This window comes from Mya arenaria, chromosome 4 (assembly GCF_026914265.1).
Source record: "Mya arenaria isolate MELC-2E11 chromosome 4, ASM2691426v1".
NCBI lineage: Eukaryota > Metazoa > Mollusca > Bivalvia > Myida > Myidae > Mya > Mya arenaria.
In genome coordinates this window covers 41,858,105-41,884,860 of record NC_069125.1, presented here as the reverse complement: position 1 = coordinate 41,884,860, position 26,756 = coordinate 41,858,105, and the positions used below count along the sequence as shown (strand labels likewise).

At 36.1% G+C, this 26,756-nt stretch overlaps 1 long non-coding RNA gene across 1 annotated transcript; it reads left to right on the top strand.

Annotated features, from left to right (window-relative positions):
• The first annotated feature begins 7,335 nt into the window (after window positions 1–7,335).
• LOC128231262 (uncharacterized) lies at window positions 7,336–8,801 on the top strand. The gene is made up of 3 exons (XR_008260330.1): window positions 7,336–7,448; window positions 8,343–8,459; window positions 8,746–8,801. It is a non-coding gene; the product is annotated as an uncharacterized LOC128231262 (long non-coding RNA).
• Window positions 8,802–26,756: the final 17,955 nt, after the last annotated feature.

Here is a 26,756-nt window from a genome sequence, read left to right as displayed (position 1 = left end):
ACGTGCCTAGGACGGGTCTTGTTTGTGTGGACGTATTTTTAACTTGTTAAGGCTAAGAGAAACTACAAAAATGACAACAAAAATAATCAGACATAAAAAAGGATACCAGAAAAATGGTGATGCTGAGCGGGTTTGAACTTACATCAAACGTTCCGCACGTACAACATTGGAACAGCAGTCTTAACCACTGGGCTATCTGTTCACACGGTACCATTGGTTACAAATAATCAACATTAACAAACTTTCTCGCACAGTTGTTCTATAAAAAGATCACATACAAAGGGATTTGGACGATTTCAATTGCAAGGGGAAGAAGCATTTTTGACGTCATCAAATCTTCGGAAATCGCTCGTTTTCTCAAAAAACCCGAGAGTTTCACTGACACAAATTGCAGCAAGTGTTGGCTGGTTCTTCGTCTTGATTCTACCAAAAGCTTTTTCTCAACAAATGCATTTTAATTTTGTAAACAAGAAAAACTTGGTGTTTTGAACCCTATTTTTGAATGGATCGGTCATGTTACTATAAATAGAGACCGGAATACGTATGCACTACGCATGAAAAACCGTCGTCCACGAATGGTGTTTTCTCTTTGTGGTATAAATATGGCTCATGAAACACTGTTGGTGTTGGAGGCTCAATTATGCATGCAGACTTCATTGTTCTTGTCTTCCTACTCAGGGAGACACAGACATTTAAAACGATTCTCTTGAACTGTTTTCCTTGTCTCTGGCATTAAGAAAACCAGGAGAGCACCAACTAACATTGTAAATGATCAGTTTCACGATACCTTTTTTTGCAATGCGTTACAATACACTGCTTTATAACGTGCTCTTTTTATCAGTTCATTTAATGGCATCACATACGTTAACTTGAGATAAAAAAAAATGTGTGACTTACACACAATTCACCAAGTGGCCGCACAGCTAGTTACAGACACCATGGATACACAGAGAAAATGTGATAGATAGTGTCCCAGTTTCATTTGTGCATACTAAAATTTGTATGAGTATGATGCAGTAAGACACGAAGCCAACTCACTTGTGGTTCACATACTTAAAGAATGTAAAGCGGAGGAATAATAATTGTTTTGTTTTTTAAATGCTAGCATTTGCTTGCGTCTGTACTTCACAAATTGATAAATACGCACGTGAAGACGAAATGTCCATATTGTGAATATCTGCCATGCTAACATACTAAAGCTAAGCATAAGTCATGGTTAGAAAGAGTGCTAATTATAAAGCCTTTACTGAGACTATTTGAAAGTTTGGCGAATGACACTGTATCTGTTATTCGACACCATATACGTGTTTCTACTGATATAAGAAAACGTTATACATGTTACTTTGTTTTATGCTATAATGTAGCCGCATGCAGTCTGTGGCTAAAGTATGTATGCATGCATACGCTATTATCTTGTCTTGCTACTCAGGGAGACGAAAAGCAGTTCGTCTGCCTGCAAAGCATTGTAGAGGTACGTTATAGCTAAATGCTTAGTACAGGATGTGGTCCAGGGTGGATCAGGACCACAATTATCTGCCCCCTGTTGACCAAGATCCGGATGTGAATACAGAAAAAAGAGTGCTTGTGTTCAAGTATCAATATTTTATTAAAGTTGAATGAAAGAGAAGAAACAGGTGGCCTTTTTTGCATAGATCTTAACATAATTGGACACTGTATTGCAAAAACTGATAGTTTTCAGTGTAAAAAATGGAAAAATCATTGCCTGTGGAACTATGTAAATTGGTCGTTAGTAGCATTATTCCTTATTGACCTTAGGGTCATGTTTTTCTACTCAATTTTGTGAGGCGTTGAATTGGTCAACGTTATGTTTTCTTTGGATTTAATTGTGTGTCTTGGATTGTTCAGCAGCAGCCAGTTGCTTGTTGTTGTTTTTCAATTTCAAAAACATGGATTTCTTGAATAATTGACGATAATAAACCTCAAAGTGAGCGAATATTCTGAAAAGAAACGCGACATGTCTTTTAATTGTTTTAATCAATTGAGTTTGAACTGAAAATTAAGGAAATGAATGCTTGTCATATATACTAGTACGTGAAACGCTAGAAATGACATCTTTCCCAATCTGAAGTGTTGCCTGACTGCATTGAAATGCATAGAGAAATAATTAGTAGTGAATAACCTTAATGCCTACACAGCAATACATTTCCGATTGGCAACGCTTGAAATAATACTCATATTCAAGTAGAGTACAGAGTGATTAAGAATATTATGAAGCACGTTTACTATTCACTGAACTATCTGGACATGTTATGATTTTTGCATACCTGTAATTTCATAATTGCTCCTAAACAGAGCTTGAACATGGCCATGTTTTCTATGCAATAATATTAAATGCTATTTAATACATTGTAGCCTATTGGGGCATGTACTGTTCACGTCCTTCTGATAAACGGAAATCCTGCCAACAAAACGGCAGAGTTGCCACTTCAATTCGTCTGAGTCGACATTGTTGCGTTGGCCCTGCCGATGGTGTACGTGCCTAGGACGGGTCTTGTTTGTGTGGACGTATTTTTAACTTGTTAAGGCTAAGAGAAACTACAAAAATGACAACAAAAATAATCAGACATAAAAAAGGATACCAGAAAAATGGTGATGCTGAGCGGGTTTGAACTTACATCAAACGTTCCGCACGTACAACATTGGAACAGCAGTCTTAACCACTGGGCTATCTGTTCACACGGTACCATTGGTTACAAATAATCAACATTAACAAACTTTCTCGCACAGTTGTTCTATAAAAAGATCACATACAAAGGGATTTGGACGATTTCAATTGCAAGGGGAAGAAGCATTTTTGACGTCATCAAATCTTCGGAAATCGCTCGTTTTCTCAAAAAACCCGAGAGTTTCACTGACACAAATTGCAGCAAGTGTTGGCTGGTTCTTCGTCTTGATTCTACCAAAAGCTTTTTCTCAACAAATGCATTTTAATTTTGTAAACAAGAAAAACTTGGTGTTTTGAACCCTATTTTTGAATGGATCGGTCATGTTACTATAAATAGAGACCGGAATACGTATGCACTACGCATGAAAAACCGTCGTCCACGAATGGTGTTTTCTCTTTGTGGTATAAATATGGCTCATGAAACACTGTTGGTGTTGGAGGCTCAATTATGCATGCAGACTTCATTGTTCTTGTCTTCCTACTCAGGGAGACACAGACATTTAAAACGATTCTCTTGAACTGTTTTCCTTGTCTCTGGCATTAAGAAAACCAGGAGAGCACCAACTAACATTGTAAATGATCAGTTTCACGATACCTTTTTTGCAATGCGTTACAATACACTGCTTTATAACGTGCTCTTTTTATCAGTTCATTTAATGGCATCACATACGTTAACTTGAGATAAAAAAAAAATGTGTGACTTACACACAATTCACCAAGTGGCCGCACAGCTAGTTACAGACACCATGGATACACAGAGAAAATGTGATAGATAGTGTCCCAGTTTCATTTGTGCATACTAAAATTTGTATGAGTATGATGCAGTAAGACACGAAGCCAACTCACTTGTGGTTCACATACTTAAAGAATGTAAAGCGGAGGAATAATAATTGTTTTGTTTTTTAAATGCTAGCATTTGCTTGCGTCTGTACTTCACAAATTGATAAATACGCACGTGAAGACGAAATGTCCATATTGTGAATATCTGCCATGCTAACATACTAAAGCTAAGCATAAGTCATGGTTAGAAAGAGTGCTAATTATAAAGCCTTTACTGAGACTATTTGAAAGTTTGGCGAATGACACTGTATCTGTTATTCGACACCATATACGTGTTTCTACTGATATAAGAAAACGTTATACATGTTACTTTGTTTTATGCTATAATGTAGCCGCATGCAGTCTGTGGCTAAAGTATGTATGCATGCATACGCTATTATCTTGTCTTGCTACTCAGGGAGACGAAAAGCAGTTCGTCTGCCTGCAAAGCATTGTAGAGGTACGTTATAGCTAAATGCTTAGTACAGGATGTGGTCCAGGGTGGATCAGGACCACAATTATCTGCCCCCTGTTGACCAAGATCCGGATGTGAATACAGAAAAAAGAGTGCTTGTGTTCAAGTATCAATATTTTATTAAAGTTGAATGAAAGAGAAGAAACAGGTGGCCTTTTTTGCATAGATCTTAACATAATTGGACACTGTATTGCAAAAACTGATAGTTTTCAGTGTAAAAAATGGAAAAATCATTGCCTGTGGAACTATGTAAATTGGTCGTTAGTAGCATTATTCCTTATTGACCTTAGGGTCATGTTTTTCTACTCAATTTTGTGAGGCGTTGAATTGGTCAACGTTATGTTTTCTTTGGATTTAATTGTGTGTCTTGGATTGTTCAGCAGCAGCCAGTTGCTTGTTGTTGTTTTTCAATTTCAAAAACATGGATTTCTTGAATAATTGACGATAATAAACCTCAAAGTGAGCGAATATTCTAAAGAGAAACGCGACATGTCTTTTAATTGTTTTAATCAATTGAGTTTGAACTGAAAATTAAGGAAATGAATGCTTGTCATATATACTAGTACGTGAAACGCTAGAAATGACATCTTTCCCAATCTGAAGTGTTGCCTGACTGCATTGAAATGCATAGAGAAATAATTAGTAGTGAATAACCTTAATGCCTACACAGCAATACATTTCCGATTGGCAACGCTTGAAATAATACTCATATTCAAGTAGAGTACAGAGTGATTAAGAATATTATGAAGCACGTTTACTATTCACTGAACTATCTGGACATGTTATGATTTTTGCATACCTGTAATTTCATAATTGCTCCTAAACAGAGCTTGAACATGGCCATGTTTTCTATGCAATAATATTAAATGCTATTTAATACATTGTAGCCTATTGGGGCATGTACTGTTCACGTCCTTCTGATAAACGGAAATCCTGCCAACAAAACGGCAGAGTTGCCACTTCAATTCGTCTGAGTCGACATTGTTGCGTTGGCCCTGCCGATGGTGTACGTGCCTAGGACGGGTCTTGTTTGTGTGGACGTATTTTTAACTTGTTAAGGCTAAGAGAAACTACAAAAATGACAACAAAAATAATCAGACATAAAAAAGGATACCAGAAAAATGGTGATGCTGAGCGGGTTTGAACTTACATCAAACGTTCCGCACGTACAACATTGGAACAGCAGTCTTAACCACTGGGCTATCTGTTCACACGGTACCATTGGTTACAAATAATCAACATTAACAAACTTTCTCGCACAGTTGTTCTATAAAAAGATCACATACAAAGGGATTTGGACGATTTCAATTGCAAGGGGAAGAAGCATTTTTGACGTCATCAAATCTTCGGAAATCGCTCGTTTTCTCAAAAAACCCGAGAGTTTCACTGACACAAATTGCAGCAAGTGTTGGCTGGTTCTTCGTCTTGATTCTACCAAAAGCTTTTTCTCAACAAATGCATTTTAATTTTGTAAACAAGAAAAACTTGGTGTTTTGAACCCTATTTTTGAATGGATCGGTCATGTTACTATAAATAGAGACCGGAATACGTATGCACTACGCATGAAAAACCGTCGTCCACGAATGGTGTTTTCTCTTTGTGGTATAAATATGGCTCATGAAACACTGTTGGTGTTGGAGGCTCAATTATGCATGCAGACTTCATTGTTCTTGTCTTCCTACTCAGGGAGACACAGACATTTAAAACGATTCTCTTGAACTGTTTTCCTTGTCTCTGGCATTAAGAAAACCAGGAGAGCACCAACTAACATTGTAACCGAGAGCGACGATTAGACTCCTGTATGCGGCGCTGATGAAGGTGATATCAGGGTAGGTAACCGAGAGCAACGACCAGACTCCTGTATGCAGCGCCGATGAGAGTGATATCAGGGTAGGAAATCGAGAGCAACGACGAGACTCCTGCATGTCCCGCCGATAATGGTGAAATCAGGGTAGGTAACCGAGAGCAACGATGAGACTCCTGTATGCGGCGCCGATGAAAGTGATATCAGGGTAGGTAACCGAGAGCAACGACGAGACTCCAGCATGCACAGCTGATAATGTTGAAATCAGGGTAGGTAACGAGAGCAACGACGAGTCTCCATCATGCGCCGCCGATAATGGTAAGGTTAGGATAGGTAACATCGAACAACGACGAGACTCCTGCAAGCGCCGCCGATGATGGTGAAATCAGGGTAGGTAACCGAGAGCAACGACGGGACTCCTGTATGCGGCACCGATGATGGTGAAATCAGAGAAGGTAACCGAAAGCGACGACGAGTCTCCTGCATGCGCCGCCGATGATGGTGAAATCAGAGTAGGTAACCGAGAGCGACGACGAGTACCCTGCATGCGCCGCCGATGATGGTGAAATCAGGGAAGGTAACCGAGAGCGCAGCGAGATTTATATATGTGCCGCCGATGATGGTGAAATCAGGGTATGTCTGAAAACACAATACTAACAACAAATAGAAAACATGCAGAGATTTCAATTGTTGTTCCAGTTCTCCGAAAATTGTACTCCGTTTTATGGTTTCAACGTATATTATTTTTTTCTGTATAACTGTGTTGTATATATCTGGCTGATGCATGGTTGAGACAAATGAGACTGAGTGTTTATTGGCGCCGCTCTGGAGAGCGCGCCTATTATGGAATGGGAATTTATTTTAGTTAGTGGTAGGAGCGGTTTTTAAGTTGATTGACAGTTGGGTTTTACTGTTATTTTATTATGATTAAAAAATGCAAATGGATGGCGATTGCATGGGTGTTAAAAATGCTATTTGTGGTTGAATAGATTGTCTTCAATTTATCTTCAAAACATTATATTTGAAGAACGACAAATAAGTTTAATAACTGTTCCCGTTTCGTTTACGTTTTCCGATTGGTTAACTGTAATATCATGTGCCGGAAATGTAAATATTCGGAGGAGTTCCGAATGAAATGTAAAATGTGTGGTCCGGTAATTATGTGAATGGGAATAATTATGTTTTATGTTGTTTTGTTATGTTTACTGCATTAATAAACAATGAGTTAAGCTGTTTTCTTTAATTTAATCGATATTGGATTAAATGTTCACCTAACTTTATTTTTTAATGTGTTGAAGGTGACATTAGTAAAATTGTATTACGATTGCCCCCCAGTTGTTTTATTTTTAGAACACTACATATATCCGGATGTTGCTATTTTTAGAACCAGAAGGTATTTCCCCGCTATTCATAGGTCAATAATGGAATTTCTACATCGTCGATTAATAGTTGGAAATTCGGTTTTGTCATGAATATACGTTTAAAATAAGTAAACACTAAAAGTGCACACTGACAGTTGATTACGATACATCTAACAATTTGAGTCATTACAGTAAAACATGGATTATAAGTGAATTATACGCGTAAGAGAAGATTTTCTGTCGAAAACACTAATGTCAACAATCAGCATGGAATTGGGATATTCGTATCAAAAGGCTATTCATGTAAGTATCCTTGAGTAGTTGTGTAAGTTTATGTGTTCAAAAATGCTTGTTTTTTAATTTCTTTGGAATTCTTAAATCATTTTTATTTGCTAAACGTTAAGACAGCGTTTTAATATTTCTACATGTACTATAAATATACATGTTACATACTTTACATCTACTTATTGCACCAGTCAATTGTAACCAAAGCCCCACCAGGTCCGAGGAATAGCTGGGACTTTGACTTTCTGTCCAGCCAACCCCGGGTAAAATCCTCGTCCTGCGGTGACGAACTGATGGTCAAATCCTCGCCATATGCCCCGTACCCCAGGGAGCCTAGGTAAGGCATATTCCCTGCTATATCTGGCTCAAAGACAAAACCACCGTATTCACCCGGCACTGCGAGGCCACCTGAAAGTTAAAAACACAGCCCATTTCCCTGGCATATCCCCAGACCTGGAGGGCCGTGGTTACAATTGACTGGTGCATTATGTACATGTTACATATTTTTAAATGTACTTATGTACATCATTTATGTATATGATATGAGTATGTAATCTTTTATTTAATTGTTTTATCTTAGAAAAATATTAGACTTAAAAATACCCATTATTTGTTTACAAACTGCATATTTTCAAAATAAACCTGTATTAAAAGATGTACATGGTTTCGGGCTGGAAGCCACAACAGCTTGGACACAAGCGACATTCATTTCCTTGGTGTAGGTCTCGTTGAACGCCATACTGTTGTGAATCATTATCAACCATATGCACAACATCTACACATTTGTGCCTACCAACCTTTACTCTTGGCTAAAACCGATATTAGTGCAGAATGTATAATTAATACATGTGCATTTGTATTTTACGGTTGTAGTTTCTGTTGGTTGATAATCAGAAGTCTAATTTCTTTCAGGCAGGAAAAGGACTGAATATTACTATTATATGAAGAATTCCAGCCTGCATTAAATACTTTGTTGGATCATTGAGACAGATTTGACATCCATGTCTATCCACATCTGATAGAGATGATGTGAGTAATCATATAAAACATATTTGAGTTGGTGTTTGTTGTTTTATAAACTCACTGTTTTCAATAATCCAGTGGTTGTGGTGGTGGTGATGGTGGTGGTGATGATGAATTTTATTGATAAATTTAGTAATTTTCTTTATATTATATACATGTATGTATCAGCTTATTGTTGTTGTTTTTAAATAATGTTGAGAAATATTAAACTGTTTATATTTTATTTTGTATATGTATGGCAGTATTATTACCTATACAAATTAGTTAGAAAGTACTTTTTTTTCTTTTACAGCACTAAACATTCTAGATGGGTAAAGACCTGTTAAATCAGCATTGACTCAGCATTGAGCAATTTTCATCTGTGCAGACACTACAAGTACAAACGCATGGGAACAAACCAAACTTCAAATGTTGAAGAGTGGAGAATTATTGTGAAAAGTTCTAAATGTTAGAATACCATTGACTAAATAAAACAAATAGACATCGATTACCAACAGAGACTGTTTACATGTTATAATATTCAAAAGACATTAGTTGAGAACTTTCACTCTGACATTTTTGGAGGGGCATTACCGCCTACTTAGTGTTCTTGTTTCTTTACATATTTTAATTTAAAAGTACATTCATTGTTTTTAAATCTGATTTCTGAGTTAGTATCATAAGTAAAATTCATTTATTTGAATGATTACATTTTATGAATAAGTCCAGTTGAGCTTTTTACAAGAAAAAGGTTGATTTTTAAGCATTTTATTAGTTATAAAAATGTATAGTTACATGACATTATGTATATTTTCTTCAAAACTAAACGGTAAACTATCATAAATTGTCTTTTGAATTGTTCATTAGACATCATAGAAAATATTTAAATGATTTCAGCAGGTTGTCTTATTATTAACAATGTTTTTATGAATTTATAAAACTGCTATATATTTTAAAACATCGAAATACTGCTCTGTTCCGAAGACTCACAAGATCAATCAAAATGATTTTTTTCCATGTGTATCAATAATATGTTCGGTTGAACGTAATTTTTCTGTTAACTGAAGTTTATTTTACCAGAAACTGTTGTGTTTATTTCATAATCTCTGATAATGTGAAAAAAAAATCAAATAAAGACAAAATATTTTTAATTAACAGTAAAAAATCTTCAAAATTTGGATAAAAGTCCCATAACGTACCATGATAATAACTATGTTGTCCGTAAAAGCTTATAAAAGTGTGTATTACTTATAACTTAATTCAGTTCAAATAATTATGGCCTTTAAGAATTTGTGTTTTCATAATATAGATTTCCTGTTATATTGAGCTTTGTCAATTTGTGTTGATGTTTTGTTTTATGTACAATTACTACTTCTATTTCCTAACTTTTGTCTCATTTGTCAAATTGAATTGTTACATATTTAAGTGAAAAAACACACACACTATTTTTAAAGATGCACTCTTACTCCCCAATAAGACTTATGATAATTAATATTATTGTTTTCATTTTTCAAAATGGGTTGATAGATGTCAACAACAATGTTTCTAATGAAGGATCTTGAGTTCAATTTGCTAATAAGAATGAACTTAAAACATGGTATTTCTGCCTTGTGATACTATAGTAGACCACAGTAAATCTTTTAGCAATCACCAATTGATCATTTAATATTTGTCATGCATTCTGCTATTATAAACAGGGTGACAAGCTTGTTATCAGTAAACGATATTTCAGTAAATGCATTATTCAATTTGATGTGTGTTATATATACAAATATGTATTGATTTCAAATAAGAGTTTCACATTAAAGATGCTCTGACATTTAAAGATAATGAACAGACACACAAAAACTAGACACATTTGATACTAATTATACGAATGATTATTGTTTTATATATAGGTGACCTCTGATTTGTTTTGTAGATATTCATAAATGGGTGTTATTCTTTATTGTCTTCAGTTTCTTATACATTTAAGGATTTTTATAATTGCTTTCTGGTATATATTACAATGTAATTTTATGCAAATGAAAACACACTTTAAACTGGACACATTTGATACTAATGATATAAATGATTATTGTTTACATGTACTCTGATTTGTTATGAAGATATTCATAAAGGGGTGTTCTTCATGTTATTATACATTTTGGACTTGATTTAGTATTGCTTTTCTGGTATATATTCATTTAATGCACAAAGAAATTATTTTAAGTGTTCAGTATCACTTTCACACATTGTTTACTATTATTTTTTGCATATTTGGCCTATTTATGCATATATGTGCATTGTTGTATTTCAAAACCTTTGTGAAAAATAGAAACAGTATTATTTCCTTCATACATAGTCTGATACATATTCAGTTTGAATGCGTTATTTTTATCATATTTGAAAAAAATGCCATTGTCCAATAAGACACATGCTGTTTTTGTGTTAATATCAACTAAAACATCCATTTTCTACTCTTCTTTACTATGTAAATGAAGAAGTTAACATTAGTATTATTAAACAGCTAAAAACAAGGCATGTTATGTTATAAATGCATTTCATCTAGTAAACAATGTTCACTTTTTATATAACAGTTCAATAATTATGTTCTATTTATGTTTGCAACTTTACAGTTCAATAATTATGTTCTATTTATGTTTGCAACTTTCGGACGAAATGATAATATTTATTAAAGTACTACACAAATTGTTAAATTGTTATTTGATATCACTTCTTCATGATGAATGAGGTAACTTATTCTTCCCTACAAGTTGTCATTCCAGCATGGTGACGTTGCCCCCTCCCCCTATATGATTAGAACTGCAGTGTACATGAACAATAACTCTATTTCAGCGTATTGCAAGAGTTATTCCCTTTGTATCTTTTCCTGTCCGGAGCATAACTAGAAAACTACTTTTTTTGGAATTTCATTAAACATCATTCAATGGTATTTAGCACAACGAGAGGAAGTGCAGTGCACAATGACTATAGCTGTTTTTAAGCTAATTACATAATTATTGCCCTTTGCCGCTTTTTCTTGACCAGAGCATTACTTTAAAACTACTTATGGTATTGAAATAAAACTTGGTATATGGGTATGTGGCAATGACAAAATGTACAGTGCACAAGCACCCTAATTCTGTCTTGTTCATTAATGTACCCCACCCCTAATGAAATGTTCAACTTGAAAATCTTCAATTTCAATGCTTTTGCCTATGTTGTCATGCAGAAAACTACAAACATTTTGTGAATTTCATAGATGCGGTTCAATGCACCATAATATGCTTGTTGGCCTTGACATTCCTTGTTTTTCAACATATAACAAGTGCATAAACTATTAAACGGCGCCCTTTGATGCTTTGCATCAATGGTCTTTCTTGTGCTCAATGTAAAGTACTGGTCGTATTTTCTACAGATGTTCTGTATTGGAGGGGAGGACCAGCTGATTGATCATATGGGATGACTTCCTTACTGAGGGCTGGCCAAGAGGTTCTGGATACGCGGGGTCGTCCAGGACAATGCCGTGCTGTTTGGTAATAGTAGATGATTTAGTGGTATTTCTTATTACCTACCCTGGTAAGAAGGATCATTATATAGCTTAGATCATCAGGGATGTCTTCTTGTCTGTAAGACGGGCCAGTGGCAGGAGGTACCAGGGATACGGTGTCGCCCAGGACAATGGATATTTTAATTTTGTGAAGAATGATTTATTATGTGGAATTCAGATCACCTACACCTGCGAGATGGAGCAGTTTAATGCTGCCATCCTCAGTGATGACTTCTCGTCTAAGAGACGGGTAAATGGCAGTTGGTTACCGGTACCTGGAACACGGTGGCGCCCAGGGTAATAGGTGTGATTAATTTGTAAATAATATTTATTTTGTAAAATTTCAGATCACCTACACTGGCGAGGAGGATCAGTTGATGGCTGAGATCCTCATGAAAGACTTCCTGTCTGAGAAGGCGAGCAAGGGCCAAAACACACGGAGCCGCCCAGGACAAAGGGGTACAAGTCTTTATGATACTTTATATCTGATTCTTAAAATAAATAAATTAAAACCAATTTCTGAAATCAATCAAAACGGTTAACGACAACTTTGCGTGTCACCAAATAAACCTCCCTCAATAGTTATCCACTATTTATTTTTTATTTTTTTTAAATAAAATATGCTGGCAAAAACAGTGTCTAAATATTAACCAAATGTTCATATGTTTCTCTTCTTTTCTTCTTCAGGACATCGGTTGAGGAAGTTATGCAGACAGAGTACATATGTATCTGACGAGAGTTCTTCTTACGGTGCTAAATGATTGATTTATAAAGAGAAATATAAACGTGTATGTAAGTATATGAAAATATGATTGGTTTTGATGAAAATTGCTAAAACTCATTAAAATTGTGTTTTGCATTTTAAGTGCTGTAATACATTCATATCATTTATTAATGTCCTGAATGTCTTGTGTATATTAAACTGAATAAATATGTTTAAATTAATGTACTTGTTATATAAAACATATTTCTGAAAGTGACATGGTAGCACGCATGCGTGTATCTTAGAATGTAACGGCAACGTTGACCGGAAGTAAAATGTGCACGTGAGCCTTAGACGTGTATAAATAATTAATCTCGATATCATATTATGCCTAACGTTTGCCCCTGGGTTAGTTTTTGGACGCGTTTATGATTATGGCAATTGAGCAAATGGATTTTGTGATAAAAATGCCAATAATTTTGAGTATAAAAGTACATTAAATGTAGTGACATAATTAGCTATTACTACCATATGATATAAAACAAACGTACTTATACGGGCGGCGTTTCCTTTTGGCGGTTTTGGTCCACCCAGATATGTTTTTCGGACAACTTTTCTAAATTACCTTTTGAATAACTTAGCAATATTTATGGCATTTTAATAAATGCCCGTTTTTCATTCAAACGGTGTTTGTTTTCCTTCAATCCATACTAGTTCGACTTCCCTGTACATAACGTAACTTTGACCTTGGACAATTACATTAATACGCGATATTATATTGCAATAGATCCGGGTAAATAGTGAAGAAATCTTGTTTCTCAAACAAATAGTGCAAGAATGTCAGAAAACATTTAAACTTCACAAGTTCATTTTTTAATAGTTCATTAAAAAGATAGTAATCAAGTATGTGTTTTAAGATAAGAATTTAAAGTATCAGCGGAAATGGGAGTGCGATATCTCCAAAAGTAGTAGTAGTAGTAGTAGTAGTAGTAGTAGTAGTAGTAGTAGTAATCCTGGGGAGGACCCTCGGACCCCCCCCCCCCGCAAACCAATACCAATTATCGAGTAAACTCAATTCTGCCCACGCTACGCCCCTGACTAGTAGTAGAAGTAGTAGTAGTAGTAGTAGTAGTAGCAGTAGCAGTAGCAGCAGCAGCAGCAGTAGCAGCGGTAGCAGCGGCAGTAGCGGCAGAAGTAGTAGTAGTAGTAGTAGTAGTAGTAGTAGTAGTAGTAGTAGTAGTAGTAGTAGTAGTAGTAGTAGAAGTAGTAGTAGTAGTAGTAGTAGTAGTAGTAGTAGTAGTAGTAGTAGTAGTAGTTGTTGTTGTTGTAGAAGTACTAGCAGTAGCATTAGCAGTACTAGCAGTTGCAGTATTAGTAGCAGTAGCAGTAGTTCTATTATTATTATTATTATTATTATTATTATTATTATTATTATTATTATTATTATTATAATTATTATATTTCGTTGTTTGGCATCGGCAATCCTTTGATTTTGCACACCACGTCTCGTTGGGATTCCGAACCTCAAGAACATTTAATATTTATTATTTAAAAAGGTTCATAAACGTGAGGTTTATATAAAATTAAGGTATTAAGATTTCCTCTGTAAATCATTTCTCAAATTTCTACTGACGCACATTTACATTCTCGTTTGAGAAACCATACAAGGACAAGATAGTGACGTCGTCAATTCTCCGTTATGGAAAAAAGACCCATGGGGTCGTTTCAATCAATTTGTCCTCGGTCAGCTGTATTTGACTTCGCCCTTTCGGGCTCAGGCAAATACAGCTAACCTCGGACAAATAACTAGGCCAATATGAAATCACTAATTAATAACATTATCGTAATAACTTGTTTCACAATCCTTGTAAAATAAATATGTTTAAAAAAAATCCAAAAAAATCCATGCAATGGTGTATACTCATCACAAAGCAAAATAAAGCATAATTATACACAACTTATGAGCACATGTTATCATAAAAGTATGTTCTACTAGAACCGCTCATATAGAATGTAGACGGAATGGCAAGCGACTTTTCTCTGTTTATCTCAGTTCTTGCCAAGGGCTGTATTCAACAAACATCTCGGACAAATAAATTTAACTTCTTGAGCCGTGAGATATTCTATGTATCTAATTTCTAAAATTGTCAACGAGCATACAGCAAAAGAAAAAAATGGAGGTAACATATATAAGACAATGAAAAACTAACCGTTCTTACTCATTTTGCATCCCCTAACATGTTCTTTCTATGAAAATAAGACATCCACTCATGTTGCATGCTGTTCTTTGATTTGACGAACACGACGATATTTGTCCAATAACAAACGTCGTTTCATACCTTGAAATAACCAATAACGTCAAATGTCCATGGCGTCAACGTCATTTTAAACCACGCATAGCGACAATTTGTTTATTCACTTGTGTGAATATTTTCAATAACAAAATGGGAAATTGTTTTGGTCAAAAGAAGAATAAAGTGGGCCCGGACCCGCAGAGCCGTAGGGACGATATTTCCGCCGTTATCTCGGCCGGAACTCCCTTCCAACAGCCGTCACCGTCACCGTCGGCGTCATACCCCGACATGGAGGCGGAGCTGAAAAGAGGTGAAGAAATGGTGGCGGTACTTGAGAAAGGTGGGTTGGGATAGGGTTTCACAATAGCGTAATACTCGTTTTTTTTACTCGGAATGGTAAGTTGCAAATTAAGATGTCTTTAAGAAATTCGCGGAAAGCTTTTTTTTCTTTTCTATGTTCGTTCAATTGAACACATATTCTACTATTATTTATAATATGTAATGGTCGTTGTATCAGCAACATTACAGATTACAACAACAGACAATGAGTTAATTGTATCATTTCCGGCCTTGAATCATAAATGCTATATTTTCGGCCTGGAATACAGCGATGGTGACTTATTATAAAATGTTTAACAATAAAGTTTGACGCAGGAACTTAGAGTTAACATTGTAAAGAGCTAACATATTTCAAGAAAATCAAATTTAAGGCTTAAATGATATTCAGCATGTTTACATTGTTCACGTTACCAGATCAAGATGCAAGAGTGAATAAAGGTGGCGTGGCGTTTGCCGTCACCTTGGACGGGCAGCCCTCCAACACGGCCGCCCCTCCCCGGATATTGCCACCACTTCCGCCCAGAGCATTGGGCGGGGCTCATCAGCCAACGGTAGCGGTTTATATTTGTTTTATTTGTTTTAGGCTTTCACATATATACGACAGTGTAGATATAAACTTGTCTAGCACACAAACGTGTTCCATTTAAATTACAATGTTTCTATAATTGGTTCATTGAAACAACATTGTTTAAGACTTTCTTCGAGCATTGGTGTGGCAAAAAAGATTTGATTTTCGTGCCAAAAGTAAAAAATACAATCATAAACTTTCAGTCCCAAAAATGTCAGCGTGTAAATCATTCGGAGAAAGTTAGCAAGCCAAAGAGACTGGAAGAGAAGTGCGCAGCTGAGAAAGCAGACGGCTCGGTAAGTACATTTATGTGAGTAGCATAACGCATTCAATTTAGTTATTTTGATTATATCTGCACACTTTTTTGCGTTTTAATCAATCATCTTCGTATTTAAACACGTTTAGATGAATTCAATGATGAGACAACTTTTGAATTAGTGGTAAGATTGATTTAGTCCCATCGTTTTTGGGTTTTTTTACATTTTGGATTGATAGGCCATGATTTTGAACGAATGTCTTTCACCATGTTTTGTGCAATATTGTGTAGGTGAGCTACAGTCTAGCGGAAAAAGAGCTGATGACCGCCATTATGCGGGATGACTTCCTGAATGAAAGGAAGGTGAAGGCGAGGAGGTTTCAGAACAGAAAACTTATCGAAGACGCGGTGACAACCGAAAGCGACAACGAGACTCCAGCGCGCCCCGAAGATGATGGTGAATTCAGGGTAGGTAACCGAGAACAACGTAGAGACTCCTATATGCGGCGCCGATGAGGGTGATATCAGGGTAGGTAAACGAAAGTAACGACGAGTCTTCTGTATGCGCCATCGATGATGGTGAAATCAGGGTATGTAAACGAAAGTAACGACGAGTCTCCTATATGCGCCATCGATGATGGTGAAATCAGGGTAGGTAACCGAAAGTAACGACGAGTCACCTGCATGCGCCGCCGATGATGGTGAAATCAGGGTAGGTAAACGAAAGTAACGACGAGTCTCCTGCATGCGCCGCCGATGATGGTGATATCCGGGTAAGTAACACTGAGCAACGATGAGACTCCTGCACGTGCCGCCGATGATGGTGATATCAGGGTAGGTAACACTGAGCAACGATGAGACTCCTGCACGCGCCACCGATGATGGTGAAATCAGGGTAGGTAACGTAGAACAGCGACGAGTCTCCTGCATGCGCCGCCGATGACGGTGATATCAGGGTAGGTACATAGAGCAAAGACGAGACTCCTGCACGCGCCGCCAATGACGACGAAATCAGGGTAGGTAACCGAAAGTAACGACGAGACTCTTGTATGCTACGCCGATGAAGGTGATATCAGGGTAGGTAACCGAAAGCGACGATGAGACTCCTGCACGCGCCGCCGATGATGGTGATATCAGGGTAGGTAACCGAGAGCGACGGCGAGACTCCTGCATACGGTGCCGATGAAGGTGATATTAGGGTAGGAAACCGAAAGTAACGACGAGACTCCTGCATGCGACGCCGATGAAGGTTATATCCGGGTAGGTAACATTGAGCAACGACCAGGCTCATGCATGCACCGCTATTGATAGTGAAATCAGAGCATGTAACCGAGAGCAACCACGAGTCTCATGCACGCGGCGCCGATGATGGTGAAATAAGGGTAGGTAACATTGAGCAGCGACGAGAATCCTGCATGCGCCGCGGATAATGGTGATATCAGGGTAGGTAACTGAGAGCAGCGACGAGACCGTGGCATGCGGCGCCGATGAAGGTGATATCATTGTAGCTAAACGACAGCGACGACGAGACTCATGCATGCGCCGCCGATGAAGTTCATATCAGGGTAGGTTACCGAGAGCATCAACGAGACTCATGCATGCACCGCCGATGATGGAGACATCAGGGTAGGTAACCGGAAGAAACGACGAGTCTCCTTCAAGCGGCGCCGATAATGGGGAAATCAGGGTAAGTAACCGAGAACAAATACGGAACCCCTGCATGCGCCGCTAATGATGGTAAAACCAGGGTAGGTAACCGAGAGCAACGACGGAACTCCAGCAAGCGCCGCCGATGATGGTGATTCAGGGTAAGTAACCGAAAGTAACGACGAGTCTCCTGCACGCGGCGCCGATGATGGTGAAATCGGGGTGGATAACCGAGAGCAACGACGGAACTCCAGCAAGCGCCGCCAATGATGATGAAATCAGGGTAGGTAACTTTGAGCAACGACGAGGCTCATGCATGCGCCGCTATTAATAGTGAAATCAGGGTAGGTAATCGAGAACAACGACGAGACACCTCCATGCGCCGCCGATGATTGTGAAATCAGGGTAGGTAATCGAATGCAACGATGAGATTCATGCATGCGCCGCCGTTGATGGTAAAATCAGGGTAGGTAACATAGAGCAGCGACGAGACTCATGCTAGCGTCGCCAATGATGATGAAATCAGACTTCTTGTCTGAGAGACGCGTGAATGGCAGTTGGTTACTGGTACCTGGAACACGGTGGCGCCCAGGGTTATTGGTGTATTTAATTTGTAAATATTTTTTTTTTGTGAAATTTCAGATCACCTACACTGGCGAGGAGGATCAGTTGATGGCTGAGATCCTCAGGGATGACTTCCTGTCTGAGAGGCGAGCGAGGGCAAGAAAGTGCCAGAGACGTGGAGCTGCCCAGGACAAAGGGGTACAAGTATTTATGATACTTTTAATATGATTCTAAATAAATTAATTAAAACCGATTTACAGAAACCAAAATCCGCTTAATTAAAAACGGCTATAACGACAACTTTATTGTTCACCAAATAAACTCCCCTCAATGTCTTCTAGTGGATAAGTTTTGTAAAAGAATTTAACGGCAAAAAACAGTATTGCCAAATTAAGCAATTGTTTATATGTATTTTTTTCTACTTATTTTTCAGAACAGCGCTTGAAGAAATTCTAAAGACAGAGTACATATCTTCCTAGCGAAATTTCTCCTTAGGGTGCTTAATGACTGTTTTGTGAAGAAATTATATAAACGTGTATGTATGTTTATGTAAGTATGATAGGTATTGATGAAAATTGCTTTAAGAGAATTTAAATTATTATTTGCATTTGTGCTGTTACAATAAACGATTTCATATCATGTCCTCGTTATGAAATTATTCCTTTAATTGACATGAAAGCACGTGGTTGGGTATTTATGAAAGTGCTGAAGGGCGACACTACTGAAAGCTGGCAGCAGTAATTCAACAACTGGTAGTATAAATTGAAGTTATGTGCAAGAGAGATTGTGATAAGGACTATACATCATTATTACTAGTCTGATTGTTTTCAAGTAAAATGGATGTTGTATGGCAATGTTAATAAAAGATGTCAAACATTATTAACCCCCCCCCCCTTCCCCCCACCAAAATGACAGTTAATTTATCATTGACATAGGATGCCTTTGAGGAAATTTAAGATTATGATCATTTAAAGTGTGGAGAAAGAAAGTAGTTTCAAATCATGTTCAGATAATGCTTATATTTGCACATAAGAATGTATCCTCTTAACAGCAGGAAATAAGTGAATGTGACATACATTTAATGCCCAATATAAGTTGTTACCTTAATGTTTGACATTATTACCTTAAAATTCACATTGTATCACTCACAACACAATGGCCATGGGTGCAGGTATTTTGGAATTATAATAAATACAAGCTTTTGCATTCAAGGTCATTATAACCTTAACCTTTGACCCAAACAATCATTAGGTGTCATTTATTGGTCAGACTCAACCTCCAATTTAAGCTTGAGAGCTGAACAAACAAGTATATTTACAACGATTTGTACTAGCAATTTGTAATAACACATATAATAATAGTAGATATTTTCACATCGTAGAAATAAAGATATTGAAGTTAAGTATCATTTATTTAAAGTAGTGCTCTTTGTTTGAGAAAATTTCTTTCATTATCCCCCGCCAAATCGAAGGTTTCGGTAGGGGATATTGTTTTTGAGTTGTCCGTTCGTCCGTCATTCCGTCCGTCAGGAACCATATCTTGGTAGGCATTGATCAGAAAATGTTCAAACTTGGTCAGAATGCTTCCCTTCATCAAATCTAGACCACTAGTAAAAGTGGGTCACATTGGGTAAAAAATTAGGTCATTAGGTCAAATCTTAGAAAACTCTTTGGAACAAACTAGAGGCATTATACATGGTCAAATATTCATGAAATTTAATCAAAATGATTTTCATGATGAACTCTTGGACGTATATAAAACTGGGTCACATTTGATCGAAAATTAGGTCACTAGGTCAAATCTTAGAAATATCTTGTTCAGGAACCATACCATGGTAATGATTGGTCAGATTATGTTTAAACTTGGCCAGGATGTTCCCCTTGATGAAATATTGACCGCTTGTAAAAGTGGGTCACATGGGGTCAAAAACTAGGTCACTAGCTCAAATCTTAGAAAAGTCTTTAGAACACATTAGAGGCATTATGTATGGTCTAATATTATTGAAACGCGATCAGAAAGTTTTCCTTGATGAACTATTCGACATGTTTAAGATAAAACTGGGCCTAAAACTGTGTCACATTCATAGAAGCTATAACAAATGTTACTCTATGTACAAAACTTTTATTTCAAATAATTCCAGACAAGTTCAAACTTATATCCAACGTTCATAACGGCCCATTTCTCTACAGCCATATTACATGTTAATATAGGAATATTCCACAAAACCATGAGCTTTGCCTAATCAGGCGAGGATATACATTCAACGAATTTGCTTGTTTCTTTAAGTTTTGGACTGTACTGTAAACTAAACTATTGAAATGTTTGTCCAAATGAAATTTCATAACTGGAGAATCTTTTTACATGTTTTCTGTAAGTTGACAAAACAATCTGTTGTGAGTGCATGTAGTTGTTATTCTTTTTTTTTAATTTAACAATTATTATTATGCATCCATGGAAGAGATTGCCTTTCTTAAAAGTCTTCAGACTTTAGTCTTTAATAAGTACAGGAATGATATACAGATAATTAAAACTACAAATTGTCATCAGGTTTATCGTTCAATAATGATGAGAACTGAATTGTTCAGTACAATCTTCACTCAGGGAAGCTTATGTTGTGCTAGTTGTTCTAACTTCCTATTAATAACTTAAAGGGTTGAAACAATTAACGACCGCTTGACACCCAATAAAAGGAAGAAAATACACCCAGAACTCGAAACTTTGATTTAGCCATATATTCTCGTTTGGATCACACAGTTTATTGCATATCTGTAGGTAAGTGAATAGTTTGTACTGTTAAGTAATCGTATTTTTAATACTGTTAAATGCCCAGTATATGTTCTTTAAAGCGTAAAACATTTCTGAAAAATAAAAACTGTACATCAGTCATGAAATGAATTTCATAAAAATAATAGAAAAAAAAGAAATATGAAATAAAATATCGGAATAATCTGCTGGTGTTAAATTGAATTTGAGCCCATTAGAAAAATCGACCCCATTGGTCACTTTGCAACGTTGAAAATTGACCCTGGCAATAATGTCTGGAGAGACCCATTGACTTTCGCAATCTTACTGGCTAGCTTCTTTACACACAATGCCGAGACTGAGGCCGAACTTACAGTCAAAGTACGCGGGGAGTCCTTCAGACACACTTTGAACAGCACAACTGCGTTCATACTCCGATAAATGCATCGGTCCTGCAATTATTTCCTTAAATGAAGGTCAGTTTTTAACGTAACAAATAAAAAAAATCTTATCTTTTGAAATATGACCGATAAAATCAATATTCAATGGGGTCAAAACTATTTTTACACTGGTCGCTGGATTCCAACCAGGGCACTGTGGGTCTGCATTTGTTAACCATATACATTCTGAAAATAGTTTTATGTAATATATACACACATCTTAAATTGTAGATTTTTCAACATTGAAGCCGAAGTATCAACTTCTCATTGTTTTTGATTGAGATAAAATTGCATTAACACTAAGGTATTATGTTGTCGACAACTTTGGCTATCAGCTAGTATAACTCCTGGCGATAAATAGAAAATATGGCCGTCAAAATATTCCTCTACAAGATGTCTCCACTTCCAGCTACGTCGATATTGACAAGTCATACGATAACTACGTGTACCTGAACGACGAATATCCTATCAGTTTGTTTCAATCATTTGCGGTTTATTTGGTCTGGCTCAGAAGATTCCTCTGGCCGTTTCACGCCTTCGTAGAGTCTTGTTCATAGTATTAACCCCATCGGTTATCTTAATTCGGCTATATTTATTTATTACATATTATCTTATGAACATACGATGGTACTTTTAAACAAACACTGTCCAATGTCGTACCTTTCAATGCTTGGGGGATTCGAGAAAAGCTTGAAGAACTTTGTGCCTCAATTCGGAGGACCTTATTGCTTATTTGCCGGATTTTATATCACAACTGTGTTTTTTCTTTTACTTCCTACATCTCCAGATAAAATCGTTCAAGCTGGTACATACAGATACACGACATTCGGTGAAATTTCTCCACTTTGTTGACATAAACTTGGTATCGATGTGTACAATTAATGCATTGAAACTGACTGATGATCCACATAGTTTACAAATGATTAATTAATAACAGTTATTTCGTGTTTTTCCATTAAAAAAAGATTACTAGGTAAGTCTACCGAGTAGAATTCATTCCTTATGCGTGTTCTGCCGTTGATGTTATTACGTGATATAAGCGAGTTAGGTATATATCTTGAAAATTCCACTCAGTAAGAGTAAGTCTTCATAGCATAGTGGATATTAAAAGTATTGTTCTTGCCTCTGTTTATAGTGGTTTACACTGTCGAACTTGCAAACCATAACTAGATAATCAGATACTAATAGAAGGCAAACGTGCATTTATAGATAAGTAATAACACGAATCTTATCTAGTTAACCAGTTATTATGTTACTTATTAAGTGAAATTTGCAAACCGTTACTAGTTAACCTGTTAATGTTGTACAGCTTAAAAGAGTAATAGGTGGCAGATCTGGGGACTTTCAAGCCTGTTTTATGTCATATGATATTTTATCTTTACCAAAAAGTATCGCGAATATTAACTAGATAGATAGATAATTATCGCGAAAAATAACTGGTTAACACGAAACAGTTCGCGAACGATATCAGGTTATCTTATGGCAGTAATACGCCACCATATAAAGCTTCAATGAAAACATGTACACCAATATTGAGTACATTATCGAAGATGTTCATTGCAAGAATTAATCTCTCAATAAAAAAATGAATTCTCTCTATTTCTTCAGAGTAAGTAAATCCCCAGACCTCTGCTGAGTAATTTAAGATGAAGCCAACAAAGGCGTCAAAAGATTGACATATAATCTTGGGTTTAAAATATAAAAAAAAACATTTAAAAAACTAAACTCTCATTGCCCTACGGGCTTTCCCAATCAAAAATTCATGGTTTAAACTAAAATGTTCAGTATATTAAAATATAAATATTTAAAAATAATAATTTATGTTTCAAGCTTGTAATACAATTATGTATGTTCTATATGTATAGTTGAGTACTAATTTCGCAAAACAGCTGAGTGTATGTGTTATAAACTTTCTTTTTGTGATGCTTTAATGCAAATTAGTCCGTAAAGGTATTTGTGTGCATTTTTGTCTACAGCGTTTCCATGGTGTCTTCGTATCTTTTTATGTGGGGGGAGGGGGGGGGGGCGTGTAGGACAGTTGGCATCATGCTGGCTACCATAGGAAAGTCGGTAGCCGTTTTCTGAATCAATGACTAGTCTTATTATATTGATTATAGTATTACTATTTAATAATAATAATAATAATAATAATAATAATATCTTTATTTTAAGAAGGTGACATATTAAGATCATGTACAAAACTACAGAATCTTATTTTCGATATGGCCCTCTGAAACAGAATGAAAATATGGCAAATAATCATAAGACAAACATGAAGACGATGCTAACAACGATGACGATGATGATGATGATTATAAGTATGCTATTGATGCTGACGATAATGATGCATATGATGACATGATGATGATGTTGAATCAATATTAGACAGATACTCTCAGTTAAATATAATTATGAATAAAACATCACAATTTGTATAATCACAAGTTTCCTATGAGGTACTGTTTGACCTTTATTTTATACGTATTAAAGTTTTTTGATTCTCGTATTTCCAAAGGTATATTATTCCAAACAATTCTGCTGTAATATGTAAACGGTGCTTTCATATAATTAGTACGAGGTCTAGTTTGTAAAACAATATCTTTGTGTGCCATTGATCTTAGCATATATACATTATTGTCTGAAACTGTTACTAATTCTGACATATATGATGGAGCCATGCTATTCAACGTCTTGTAAACTAATACTGCTGCGTGGTATTTACATCTATCCGAGAAGTTTAGCCATTTTAGTTCTTTAAATAGATTTGTTGATGAATCTCGTTTAGATTTACCAAGTATGATTTTTGCAATTCGTTTTTGTAAGTTATTTATTTTATTCACATATGAATTGGTTCCCTTGCCCCAGACCAAGCAGCCGTAATCAAAATTTGGCAGAATATATGCATTGTGAAACATTCGTTTTGTATCAGGTGTGAGGAAATATATTATATTTTTTAGAAGTGCAATTTTCTTATTCAGATTTTTACAAACATAATCGATTTGCACATGCCAGTTTAGTGTATTATCTATATACAACCCTAATAACTTTTGCACAACAACATTAACTATTTGAACATCATTAATACAAAGTTCAAGATTCCCAGTGTTTTTTAATTTATTTGCAGACCCTATTAACATGCATTTAGTCTTGGAAGGATGCAATGACATATTATTTAGTTGACACCACTTATTAACATAATTTAAATGATGTTGTAATTTATTTTGAATATCCGTCAACTGATATCCAGATTCATAAAGTGTTGAGTCATCTGCATATAGATCTATATTTAATGTTGGATGCATAACTGCAATATCATTTATGTATAAAATAAAAAGCAAGGGTCCCAGTATGGAACCCTGGGGTACCCCAGATGTAACAGTGAGTTTTTGCGATTTAATTTTGCCAATCTTTACAATTTGGTTTCTATTTTCAAGATATGATTTAAACAAATTCAATGCTATTTCAGAAAAATGATACAGTTTCAATTTATAAAGAAGAATTTCATGATCAACTAAATCGAAAGCTTTTCTCAAATCCAAAAATATCGCACCAACTAGTTTACCACTGTCAACATCTTTAAGCCAAGTATCTATAAGTCTTATTAGAGCAGTGTTACATGAATGGTGTTTTCTAAATCCAGATTGTGTTTTGTGTATGACATCGGTTTTCTCAAAGTACAACTGTACCTGTGTCGCTATATGCCTTTCAAAGAGTTTTGATATAGTTGGGAGTATTGAAATAATGTGTGTTATAAGTTATGCTCCGATGTCCATCTTTTTAACAAACCTTATTTAGGTCACCAAATATAAAGGTCATTTCATGTCGAATTGGGAAATTGTTTAAAAATATCAGTTATTTAACTAGAACTGTTCCTAATTATTTACAAACGCAAGCAAAATTCCATTTAAAGAACATAGTCTTACAACATACAATCAGTTCCTATCTGAATAATCCAAACTAGGACAGCACAAGTTGCGTTGGTAAGATACATTAGCCAATGACATAGCACCACCATTCTGATTTTGACATATTTGTATTATCAAGCATATATTATCAAGGTTATCAACCATTGCAATGTATCACTTTCAAGACATTGCTTATTCAAATCCTAATAAATGAATGACCAGTGAACATGTACGAGTATTTAAATAAATTGTCCACTATAACGGCAATTCAAAGTCATGTACCACCTGTACTTTTACCCCTGATAGGAATTAAATTAATAGTGGAGAGACATAAAGTGGATTTGGGGGAAAAGTGGCAACAAAAGGTTACATACAAAAGAGTTTGTAAAGCCTGTAGCCTGTAGGAAATGAATCTGGCGACATAAACTGACAACACAAGGCGGTGGCCGAGAACTCTAAGGCGGCGTCCAAAATTGCCGTTATAAATTTCAAATTGAGTTAAAATATGGTCATTTTTTATTTAAAGATAATGGTGAGAATTCGAATGGATATTACTTATCCTATTATGTACAAATATATATGCAACAGTGAACACTTTAAAATTAATGTCAATGTTATTTCAAGGTCACAGTTATTTTTTTTTTATCTCAAACCATACCAACGCGCCAAAGGTCGTTGAAGCTTGCTATTTGAGTCGTATGGCGAATAGTCCTAGTATAACACTCAAAAGTACAACACTATGGGATATATCTTTTTCACAATGTGCCTCATGTTAATAACCATTAGTGGCTTCTTCGGTGTCAAGTTAAAGGTCATATGCAGGTAACCATAAGTGGCTTCTTCGATGTCAAGTTCAAGGTCATATGCAGGTAACCATTAGTGGCTTCTTCGATGTCAAGTTAAAGGTCATATGAAGGTAACCATTAGTGACTTCTTCGATGTCAAGCTCAAGGTCATATGCAGGTAACCATTAGTGGCTTCTTCGATGTCAAGTTCAAGGTCATATGAAGGTAACCATTAGTGGCTTCTTCGGTGTCAAGTTCAAGGTCATATGCAGGTAACCATTAGTGGCTTCTTCGGTGTCAAGTTCAAGGTCATATGCAGGTAACCATTAGTGGCTTCTTCGGTGTCAAGTTCAAGGTCATATGCAGGTAACCATTAGTGGCTTCTTCGATGTCAAGCTCAATTTCATATGAAGGTAACCATTAGTGGCTTCTTCGGTGTCAAGTTCAAGGTCATATGCAGGTAACCATTAGTGGCTTCTTCGATGTCAAGCTCAATTTCATATGAAGGTAACCATTAGTGGCTTCTTCGATGTCAAGTTCAAGGTCATA